Source organism: Elaeis guineensis, chromosome 5, assembly GCF_000442705.2.
Source record: "Elaeis guineensis isolate ETL-2024a chromosome 5, EG11, whole genome shotgun sequence".
NCBI lineage: Eukaryota > Viridiplantae > Streptophyta > Magnoliopsida > Arecales > Arecaceae > Elaeis > Elaeis guineensis.
The window spans coordinates 93,777,116-93,789,895 of NC_025997.2; positions in this window are offsets into that span (position 1 = coordinate 93,777,116).

Below are 12,780 nucleotides of genomic sequence, written 5' to 3' on the forward strand. Positions count from 1 at the left end.
GGATTAGATTTATTTCTTAGAGATTGTTATTATGTGCTTGCAGCAAGCAGGAATTTGATTTCTGTTTCATGTTTAGCACAAGAAGGCTATGTGATTAGCTTTCATAAGGACCATAGTAATATTTTTTATGAAAATAATAAAGTTACAGATGATTTTCTTATTAACGATCTCTATCAGCTACATATTGATGTATCTGTATTTAATATTGAGCAAAATGTGAATGCCATAGGAATTAAAAGGCCTAGAGATAGTCTAAATGATAAGTATCTGTGACACCTAAGGTTAGGTCATATAGCGGAAGATAAGGTTAACAAATTGGAGAAATCTGGGCTATTGAGTCCGTTGACTTTTGAGTCATATCCAGTTTGTGAATCATGCCTTCAAGGCAAAATGACCAAGCTTCCTTTTGTGAGACATGGGGAAAGGGCCACATACCAACTTGCCCTAGTACATACGGATGTGTGCGGCCCATTTGATGTGCCGGCTAGAGGCAACTACATCTACTTCATTACCTTTACCGATGATATGTCTAGGTACGGGTATGTGTTTCTAATGAAACACAAGTCTGAAGCTTTTGAAAGGTTCAAAGAATTCAGACATGAGGTAGAAAAACAAACAGGAAAGCCCATTAAGGTTCTTCGATCAGATCGAGGAGGTGAATACCTTAGTCAGGAGTTCCTAGACTATCTTAAGGACAATGGTATAGTCTCTCAATGGACTCCACTGAAATGCCTCAACTTAACAGGGTTTCTGAATGGAGAAATCAGACCCTATTAGATATGGTCCATTCCATGATGAGCTTCACGGACGTCTCCGAATTTCTTTGGAGATATTATCTCATGACAGCAATTTATGTATTGAATAAGGTTTCCTCTAAAACCATTCCTACCACACCATATGAGATATGGCATGGTAAGAAGCCAAGTCTGAATCATCTCAGAATTTGGGGTTGTCCAGCTCATGTCAAGAGACAGCAGGCGGACAAGTTAGAGTTCAGATCTTTTAGAGCTCGATTCATAAGATATCCTAAAGAGTCATTAGGATACTATTTCTATATTCCGAAAGACCACAATGTGATTGTGAGTTGAAATACTATTTTTCTTGAAAAACAGTTTATTCAAGATGGTGGCATTGGAAGAATAGTTAAGCTTAAGGAGAATGTCTCCTAAGAGCAATGAGCTCAAGAACCTGAGGAACCTAATCAATCAGAACCAGTCCCAACACAACCTCTTCCACCTCGTAGATCGACTAGGATTTTTCATCCTCCTGAAAGGTACTTAGGTACCATACAAGAGGAAGTAGAGGAAATATTCCTCACGGGAAATGGGGCTCATGGTGATGACCCCAAGACCTATGATGAGGCGATATTAGATATCAATTTCGAAAAATAGTTAAAGGTAATGAGATCAAAAATTGACTCGATGCACTCAAACTAAATCTGGACCTTGGTAGATCCACCTGAAGGTATTGTACCTATTGGATGTAAATAGATCTTCAAGTGAAAGATAGGTGCAGATGGGAATGTGGAGACATTCAACGCTAGGCTCGTAGCGAAAGGTTATAGTCAGCGCGAAGGCATTGACTATCAGGATACCTTCTCGCCTGTAGCCATGCTAAAATCCATCTGCACATTGCTTGCTGTTGTAGCCTATTTCGATTATGAAATATGGCAGATGGACGTAAAAATGACGTTCTTAAATAGACATCTTGAGGAAGATATCTATATGAAACAGCCGCTTGGTTTCACATCCAATGATGATGATCATAGGATCTGCAAGCTGCAAAGGTCCATTTATGGACTTAAGCAAGTATCTCGGAGTTGGAATACTCATTTCAATGATGTGATCAAAATATTTGGTTTCATCAAGAATGAGGAGGAATCATGTGCGTTCAAAAAGGTCAGTGGGAGCGCAGTTGTCTTCCTCGTACTGTACGTAGATGACATCCTCCTAATTGAAAATGACATTCCCATGTTGACCTCAGTCAAAGTATGGTTGTCTAAGGAGTTCTCTATGAAAGATCTAGGAGAGGTATTTTTTATACTGGGTATTAAGGTCTATAGAGATATACCAAATAGGATGCTCGGACTTTCACAGAAGATGTACATAGAGGAGGTGCTAAAAAGGTTTAGCATGAAAAACTCCAAAAGAGGTTTATTACCTTTTAGACATGGCATTCATCTCTCCAAGAAGATGTGCCCTAGCACACCTGAGGAGATTGAACGCATGAGCAACATCCCTTATGCTTCGGCAATAGGGAGCCTCATGTATGTCATGCTATGTACACGATCTGATATAGCCCATGCTGTGAGTGTCACAAGTAGATATCAGTCAAATCCAAGTGAAGAGCACTGAACTTCTGTGAAATGTATCCTTAAGTACTTGAGAAGGACTAAGGATATGTTGCTAGTCTTTGGGAATGGAGAACTCCAGATTCAGGGATATACAGACTCAGACTTTATGTCTGATATAGATGATCGAAAGTCGATATTTGGGAGTCTATTCATTTGCATTGGTGGTGCAGTTAGCTAGAAGAGTTTCAAGAAGATGGTGATTGCTAATTCCACCATGGAGGCAGAATATATTGCTACATCGGAAGCTGCGAAGGAGGCATTCTGGTACAAGAAGTTTGCCGCAGAACTTGAAGTGACATCATCGGATGCCATACCTCTTTACTGCGATAATAATGGTGCCATAGCCCTAGCTAAGGAGCCATGGTCTCACCAGAAGTCCAAGCACATCCAGCGACGATTCTATTTGATTTGTGGTTACCTCAAAAAGGGTTATGTCGTGGTCAAGAGAGTCAACTCCATAGATAATGTGGTAGATCCGCTGACTAAGCCATTGGGCCAACAGAAGATCGAAGCCCACCTTGAGAAGATGGGACTTAGATATGTAGCCAATTGGCATTAGGTTAAGTGGGAGTTTGTTAGATATGTGCCCTAGATGCTAGATCGGCTAACACATTCCTGTACAGATCTAAGGGCAAATTTATAATTTTGACTATAAATGAATAAAAGGGTTATTCTTCTATCACATTGTGTACATTGTGTCTGTGATACATCCTTTGAGTTAGTGGGAATGTAAATTCATATTTTCAATAGTTGAAAATTTAAGGCATGAATTTACATAACTAACTCATAAACAGCTCCTGACTATAGGATCATTACGAGGATGGTGATCGATCCAGAAGGTTGGTGTACGATCGCTTCTTTAGGGTAGATGTGTCTTGAGTCTACGGTGTGGAGACACTGAAGCGAGAGTACAGGTATTCATTGAGAATGAGAGTACTAAGCGTGACCATATCAAGCAGTCATAAGGAAGTCTATCTTCTCGTCGATGACTAGCTCGATGCTGTAGTTGTGTGTCTAGTTCTTTGACCTGAAGTGCATTGATGAGTCACCTTGAGTGTATTATAGTTTGACTACACCATAACTCGATCTCCTAGCCATTCGAAACTTTGAGGTGTATGTTGGCTGTAGCATATTATTCATTGTAGGAACTAGGTCGTACCAAGATGGGATCTATCAACCTCGGTAGATGAGAGGAGTAGTCCTATGATAATTGAAAGATTGAATCCTTAAGCCCATGGCCATGGCAGAGTAAAATAATGGAAAAGAGTTTTCCATTAAGGTTTCACATCGGACTCGGATCGATCGATTAACTAATATGACTGATGTTGGGTTTGACAAGTTCACCTTAACCCTAATTCAGTCGGGACTCATGATAGAGAAACTCAATCACATAGGTAACTGCACTGAGAGGTTCATCTTTAGTTCTGATGGGTTGCCACCACATACTGCTAGATGTCACTGGTGGATTTTGGGAGCAATTAGAATGATATTGATGATCGATCATTCTAATTGTCTGAATCAGAAGAGTTCTGATCCATCGAAAGGAGTTTCGATGATGTCGATGATGAGATCATGACATGTCTCATTACCATACAGACTTGAACCTAACTGGATCACACAAACAAGGGTTAGGGTCTGGATGTCATCAATTGGGCTAACTCAATTGATTTGGATTAGATCCAATTAGGTTCAAGGAAATCGTGCTAGCACACGATTGAGCCTAACTTTCTCCTCGTGTAATCTTTTCTGTCTCTACTGAGCCAAATGTGATTTGACTCATCTAGAGAACCTTAGAAAGATTTTTTTCAGTCTAAATTAAGCTTGTCCAGTTCAGAAAAAGCTTGTCTTAATTCATGAGATGAATTTAAGATATCACCTGCTAATTCCTAGCACCTGCCAATTTCATTTTAGGACATCTGTCAAAAGTTGACATATGGATCTTAAACTGAAGAGGGCTCATTGGAGGATTTTTGTGGAGTGTCCACATGCCAAAATCTAATTGAATTAGGTTTCATAATCAGATTATGGCATGAGTCCAATTGGATTAAAGTGGGCACCCCAAATGGATAAGAACCAAAGAGTCCTGATAAACATGGATTCTTTGGTGCCACCTTGATTGAGCTTATCCAATGTTGGTGCCAACTTAGGAGAGAGGGTGGGGTTCTTATCTAATGTGATCAGATGACATCACTCCACCAATCAAATTTTTTTCAGAATTTATTAAAATTTTTTGATTGGTTGAATGATGTGGCACTGCGCAGCATACAGGGTCTATATAAACCCTGCTGCGCCTAGGGTTTCATGAAAGAAATTATCTTATGCACAAAATCCAATAGCTGCTGCCCCCTCCCTTCTTCTCTATGTCCTCCCTACTCTCCTTCCTCCCCTCTTCACGTCCAAAGAGTTGGACGTCCATCTGGCAAAGATCCAAGGTGTGGTGACGCCTGGAACAGAAGGTTGCAGGACATCTTCGACAGGCTACTGCTCCAACTTCAGAAGGAGTTCTGAAGCACTTTCAACTCAGATAAAGATCTAATTTTTAGAGCATAGATTTGCAAGGAGAAGATATTCTAGATTCTGCCTGAGTAGATACCGATAGAGGCCAGACGCTTGCATGGCTACATCAGAACCTCGGGCTGTGCAGAGATCATCTATAGGGTAATCAGATTATCCTTGAGGTACTTCTTCTTTCATTATAGATTTAGATTTAATTTTAAATTTTAAATATTATATAATAAAATTAGATCTAGAGAATTAGATCTAAAATATGTAGGATAAATTTTTAAAAATTATTCTGCCTCAGATTTGATGAAAACTGAAAGATCCTACGAGGAAAAAGTAATTTTTCTCCCTTCAGTATGTTGGCTGTAGCATATTCATTATAGGAACTAGGTCGCACCAAGATGGGATCTATCAACCTCAGTAGATGAGAGGAGTAGTCCTATGTGTTCGAAAGATCAAGTCCTTAAGCCCATGGCCATGGCAGAGTGAAATAATAGAAAAATAGTTTTCCATTGGGGTTTCACATCGGACTCGGATCGATCGATTGATTCATATGACTGATGTTGGGTTTGACGAGTTCACCTTAACCCTAATTCAGTCGAAACTCATGATAGAGGAACTCAATCACACAGGTAGCTGCACTGAGAGGTTTGTCTTCAGTTCTGATGGGTTGCCACCACATACTGCTAGGTGTCACTGGTAGATTTTGGGAGCAATTAGAATGATATTGATGATCGATCATTCTAATTGTCTGAATCAGAAGAGTTCTGGTCCATCAAAAGGAGTTTTGATGATGTCGATGATGAGATCATGACATGTCTCATTACCATACAGAATTGAACCTAACTGGGTCATACAAACAAGGGTTAGGGTTTGGATGTCATCAATTGGGCTAACCCAATTGATTTGGATAAGATCCAATTAGGTTCAAAGAAATCGTGCTAGCACATGATTGAGCCTAACTTTCTCCTCGTGTAATCTTTTCTGTCTCTACTGAGCCAAATATGATTTGACTCATCTAGAGAACCTTTGAAAGATTTCTCTCAATCTAAATGAAGCTTGTCCATCTCAAAAAAGGCTTATCTTAATTTATGAGATGAATTTAAGAAAAGCACCTGCTAATTCCTGTCACCTGCCAATTTCATTTTAGGACATCTGTCAAATGTTGACATATGGGTCTTAAATTGAAGAGGGCTCATTGGAGGATTTTTGTGGAGTGTCCATATGTCAAAACCCAATTGAATTGGGTGCCATAATTAGATTATGGCATGAGCCCAATTGGATTTAAGTGGGCACCCCAAATGGATAAGAACCAAAGAGTCCTGATAAACATGGACTCTTTGGCGCCACCTTGATTGATCTTATCCAATGTTGGTGCCAACTTAGGAGAGAGGGTGGAGTTCTTATCTAATGTAATCAGATGATATCACTCCATCAATCAAAATTTTTTTAGAATTTATTAGAATTTTTTGATTGGTTGAATGATGTGGCACTGCGCAGCATGCAGGGTCTATATAAACCCTGCTGCGCCTAGAGTTTCATGGAAGAAATTATTTTATGCACAAAACCCAATAGCTGCTTCCCCCTCCCCTCTTATCCACATCCTCTCTGCTCTCATTCCTCCCCTCTTCACGTCCAAAGAGTTGGATATCCATCTGGCAAAGATCCAAGGCGTGGTGACACCTGGAACAGAAGGCTGCAGGACTTCTTCGACAGGCTGCTGCTCCAACTTCAGGAAGACTTTTGAAGATCTTCTTAATTAGATTTAGATCTAATTTTTGGAGTATAGATTTGTAAAGAGAAGATGTTCTAGATCCTACCTGAGTGGATACTGGTAAAGGCCAGACGCTTGCATGGCTATATCAGAACCTCGAGCTGTGCAGAGATCATCTATAGGGTAATCAGATTACCCTTGAGGTACTTCTTCTTTCATCATAGTTTTAGATTTAATTTTAGATTTTAAATATCAGATAATAAAATTAAATCTAGAGAATTAGATCTGTAATATGTAAAATAATTTTTTTTTTAAATTATTTCGCTCCAGATTTGATGAAATCTGGAAGATCCTACGAGGAAAAGCGATTTTCCTCCTTCATACACCAGAACCTAAGACATCCTTAGATCTGGATCTGAAAGAGTTCAATGATTTAGATATATGATTCAATCACATATTTATTTTTAATTTTTAAAATCAGATACTTTATATCTTATTTATCATCATATGAACTAGATTTATAGGTATAAAATTTAGATCTATGCATGCGTAGGATTAAATCTGATTTAATCTTATCTTTCATTGCTTATTTTTCAAAATTATTTTAAAATCTACATGCAAAATACCTAAAATCTAACATCTTGTTCTTTAGAGCAGGCTGGCAAAGAACTTCATTTTGAAAACTCCTATTGTTACACTCGATAATGCACCAATTAGTAATTGTAATTAAAATGCTAAAAGATTTCCAAGCTTTCTTGTCAACATATCATTCTTTTCCAAAAATGCCAAAACTCATGAACTTCATTTGGAAGAAGGGTGGAGGGCAAAGTTGAAAGAATAAGTGCCCTACAAGCCAATCACAAGGTTGATGTGATGGGTCTTATTTATATATTCTTTCAATTCATGTAATGACATTTGTTTGATATGAATAAAATGGGACATTTTTGATTCATCATTTCTATTGTATCTTTTAATATTAAAGATTATGATGAACCTCAAAGATTAGGATAATGATTTTAGAGGACATGAATGGGTCATGCCTGTGAGATCTTAAAATTTTAAAATTTTAATATTAAATATTTTTGATCATAAGAATATTAAGTCAGGGATCAATGTTTGGAAAGACTGGCACATCTTTTGTATGCTTGATGGAGAGGGTGGGTGATTGTTGGGAATTATGTCCTAAAGTCAATCGTTTGACGATTGTGCTAATTATAAATATATATGAACTGATAAATAATAAAAATTATTTGATATTTTTCATCATAAGGATACATCTTTTAACAAACTTCTATATTGTGATAAAATTTTTAGGACTACTTTGATTAATAAAAGAGAATTTATCGCATAGTCTTTCAACTGATTCGCGACCAAACGATACGCTATTACTAGGACGATAACGATGTCAAGTGTAGGTCGTTGTGTGCCATATGCGCTGGTTATCCTTGTAACCAAATGGTATGAAAATACAGATATGGCAAGCAGGTGAAATATAAAGATACATCATCACTGAACATGACCAACTGTGGAGCACTTTGCTGTCAAAGGTAGCTCACGAAGGGTAAAGGTATGTGTCCCTCCGACCTGAGATCACCATGGTGATTGACAAGCAACTTACTGTACTTTAGTGCCAGACTAACTGAGTTTTTAATTCAATGATGGAAGATTTTTGGATACAGTCAAGTACTTATCAAGTTAATACATGAGTCAAGATGGGATTAACCCCTCCAAATTAGTTGGAGATATGCATCAGTGTATTTCAATTTAGCAAAATCTGAGCCTGGATAATCCATGTGATAGATTTGAAAAAGATTAAAATATAATGTGGATGACTTATCGAGGATTGATAGTTAAATTCTAGGTCATCCTCGAGTATTAGGGTCAAAGGAAAGAATTATACGATAACTGTACACCAAAAGGTTCTTGAATGTTGCTTCACCTTCAGTCGACCTATCCGGACGTCGGATCTGAAGCGAAAATTCAGTGTAGGGGCAAAATGGTAATTTTAAAACTTTTTCAAAATTACTATTTTACAGTAGAATTATTAATTAATCTTATTAATTAATACTAATTAATCCTACACTAGGATCCAAATATGATACAACAGCATGCATTTAAATTTGAAATTCAAATTTGAAACAGTAAACTTTTTACTGCATTGTCTTCAGAACACATCATCTTTTGTGGGTAGTCGATCACCACAATCTGATCATCATCAGAGGGCTCTGATCGTCACGTCGCAGCCACACTAGTGTCTGGCCTTTGCAGATCATTCACACGAAGCTCCCATCTGATCGGCTCCTCACGAATGCTAGTTCGTGATTTCACCCTTTTGATGGCTGATGTTGATCGAACTCCTTCGATCGATGTATGCCGACTCTTTGGACACTCTAGATTATCTGCATGATTGGTTGAGAGGCTGATGGATCTCTCCTTAAAATTTGGTGGACTCACGACACTCGTGGCACACCAATCTCACTTTCCGAACCCTAGGTAGAAACCTTAGGGTACACACCAAAAACCCTGTGCCCACTTCTCTCTCTTTTTTCTCTCCTCTCGATAAATTTTGAACACTTCAAAATTTTTTCAGAACCTCCCCACGTCCCTTATCTCTTCTTTCTTTCATTGCCCATGCCCCCTCCCTTTCTCATTTTATAAAACATCGTAAGAGATGTTGAAAGTGTGTGAGTGGATAAGAAGAGGTGGTTGCTCACTTGAATTCAAATCAAATTTGAATTCAAGTGCCAACCAATCTTATCCTCATCCATTTGTGCGAGAAAGAAGAGATGGCGTGGCCTTCTTTTTTCTTTTTTTTGTGTGTGGAGACTTTCATGAGAAACCATTTCTCGTGTGGAATATGGGGCGCACAAAAGAGGATAAGCTGGCGCATGGTTATTTGGTTATCCATTCAAATTCAAAACCCCTTTGAATTTGGATGGGTAACAAACCAAGTTAATCCAAATAATTGGCACACAGAAACATGGGCATGAGAGAGCTTTGCGTGGGAGAAAATTCATGAGAAAATTTCTTCTCGTGAATTCAAATGGGCGCAAGGAAGTTGGATGGCGCAAGGAATTTAAAACAAGGTGGTTTGATTCAAATTGAGCCAACCTAATTAAAATAGGTTAAGCACAATTAGATCAGATTAAACCCAATACAATTAGGCTTAATTAGGCTCAATAAAATCCTAATCAAATCAGGAATTAACTAAGCCTAACCCCTGATCAAATCAGGGACTAAACCACCTTAGCGATTAGATCAACACTTAACCTAATCGGGTCAATCCAAACTGAATCCAATTCAATTGGACTTGATCTAAAAATAATTACTCAATCAAATTGAGTTAATTAGTGACCAAATCACTAATTAAACCTCTCATAAATATTAAGTCCAAATTCGATGGGCAATTAGGCATCAGAGACCATCGATATGAAACCCTGATCAAAGAGTTCAAATTTCAAATTCAAAATTTGAAATTCAAAATTTTGACCCCGATACCCAAAATGTGTAGAACTCATGATCAGAGAATCCTAATTCTCAATCATAGAGTCCCAGACACATAAGACTCATAATCAGCCATCAGATCAGAAAGAAACCTCTAATGTGTGTGACCCCGCAGGTTCGAACCTAAGCCGGTAGCACAGGAATCAATTCCTGTACTAATCGAAGTGACCATCTAGCAGTGGTACCCGACGATCGGATAGGTCGAATAGTTGCAATCGCAACATTCAGAACCTACGTGAATATGGTTACCATATAATTCATCCCTTTTGACCCCTGTGTTTAGGATGACTCAAGGTTAAACTGTCAACCCTGATGAGATCATCCGAATCATGCTCAACTCAATTAGTCCTGTGACTCCTCACTAGGACTACCCTGGCTAAGATTTTGCTAAATTAAAATATGACTGTACACAGTCCTAAACTGGAGTGGTCAATCCCATCTTGACACACGCACCGACAAGTCAAGTACTTGACTACACCCAGCAGCCTTCCGTCACTGAATTAGAAATTCAGGTAGTCCAGTGCCTAAGTGCAGTGAGTTGCTTGCAAGTCACCATGGCGGTCTCAGGTCAGAGGGACATTTATACCCATATCCCATCGGAGTAAATTTTGACAGCAGAAATAGCTCCGGAGTCGGTCACATTCAATGCAGATGTACCATTACATCTCATCTGTATGCCATACTAGTGTCTCCACACTCCTTGGTTATGAGGACAACCAACCCATATGGCACACAACGACCTATGCTCGATAAACATTGTCGTCCTTGGTAACAACGTATCATTTGGTCGCGAACAGGTTTAAGGACTAAGCGACAAATCCTCCTTTGTCGAGTCTAAATAGTCCTAAGGACTTCACCACAACACAGGAGTTCATTAGAAGATGAAATATTTATGATGAAAAAATACTAAAATAATTTTTATTTATTTATAATTCATGTACTAATACAAAAGGAGCACAACCGTCAACAGGTTGACGATTGACTTTAGGACACTATTCCCAACAATCTCCCACTTGGCCTAAAGCCAATCGGTGCAGTATCTAATACCCATCTTCGACTTGTAGTCGTTGAACTCCTTCACTGCAATGGCTTTAGTGAATGGGTCGGCCAGGTTCTCCTTTCCGTCGATCTTCTGAAGGTCGACGTCACCTCGATCCACAATCTCTCGGATGAGATGGTAGCGGCGCAGAATATGCTTCATCCGCTGGTGTGCCTTCGGTTCCTTCGCCTGAGCAATGGCTCCAGAGCTGTCACAGTAGAGCAAAACTGGACCAACAAGGGAGGGTGCTACTCTGAGCTCGGTGATGAATTTTCTCAGCCACACCGCTTCTTTGGCAGCATCTGATGCAGCAATATACTCCGCCTCGCATACTGAATCAACCATAATGTGCTGCTTGAAACTCTTCCAGCAGATAGCCCCACTATTAAGGGTAAAAATAAATCCTGACACACTCTTGCTGTCATCACGATCAGACTGGAAACTAGAGTCTGTAAACCCTATAAATCTCAAGTTTGATTCACCATATACAAGCCACTGGTCCTTAGTATTTCTTAAATACTTCAGGATGGTTTTAACAATCTTTCAGTGATTCTCCCCTAGATCAGATTGGTATCTACTCACTACCCCTAGTGAGTATGCCACATCTGGTCGTGTACATGTCATGGCGTACATGATAGATCCCACTGTCGAAGCATATGGAATCCTACCCATACTCTCTCTCTCTTGAGGTGTTGTCGGACAATCCCTTTTCGAGAGAGAAATTTCATGGCCTATCGGTAGATAGCCTTTTTTGGAATTCTCTATGCTGAACCTTTTCAGCATAGTATCAATGTACGCGGACTGGGATAAGCCAAGCAACCTTTTGGATCTATCCCTATAGATCCTCATCCCTAGGATGTAGGAAGCTTCTCCCAGATCCTTCATGGAGAACTGTGACGACAGCCTAATCTTTATTCCCTGTAATGCAGGGACATCATTCCCGATTAGGAGAATATCATCCACATACAATACAAGAAATACTACTACTAGACCATTAGCCCACTTATAAATGCAGGGCTCTTCTCTGTTCTTAACGAAGCCATATATCTTGATCATCCTATCAAAATGTATGTTCCAACTCCGGGATGCCTGCTTAAGTCCATAAATGGACCTCTGTAGCCTGCACACCTTAGACTCACCTGTGGATGTGAACCTTTCAGGTTGTATCATATACACCTCTTTATCCAGCTCTCCGTTTAGGAAAGCTGTCTTCACATCCATCTGCCAGATTTTATAGTCCAGATGGGCAGCTATCGCAAGCATAATCCGAATGGATTTGAGCATTGCCATAGGAGAAAATATCTCGTCATAGTCAATACCATAACATTGACGATATCCCTTGGCAACCAGACGGGCTTTATAGGTTTCCACCTTTCTGTCTTTGTCCCTCTTCCTCTTGAAGACCCACTTACACCCTATGGGTTTTACTCCTTCGGGTGGGTCAACCAATGTCCACACATCGTTGACCTTCATGGACTCCATTTCGGATTTCATGGCCTCTAGCCATTTCTCAGAATCAGGTCTCTGCATTGCATCCATGTAGGTGATCGGATCCTCATCATTTTCATCAAGTTTGATAGGATCACCATCCCGGACCAAGAAACCATAGTATCTGTCCGGTTGACGTGGTACTCTACCAGATCACCTTAAGGGTGCTTGAACAATGAG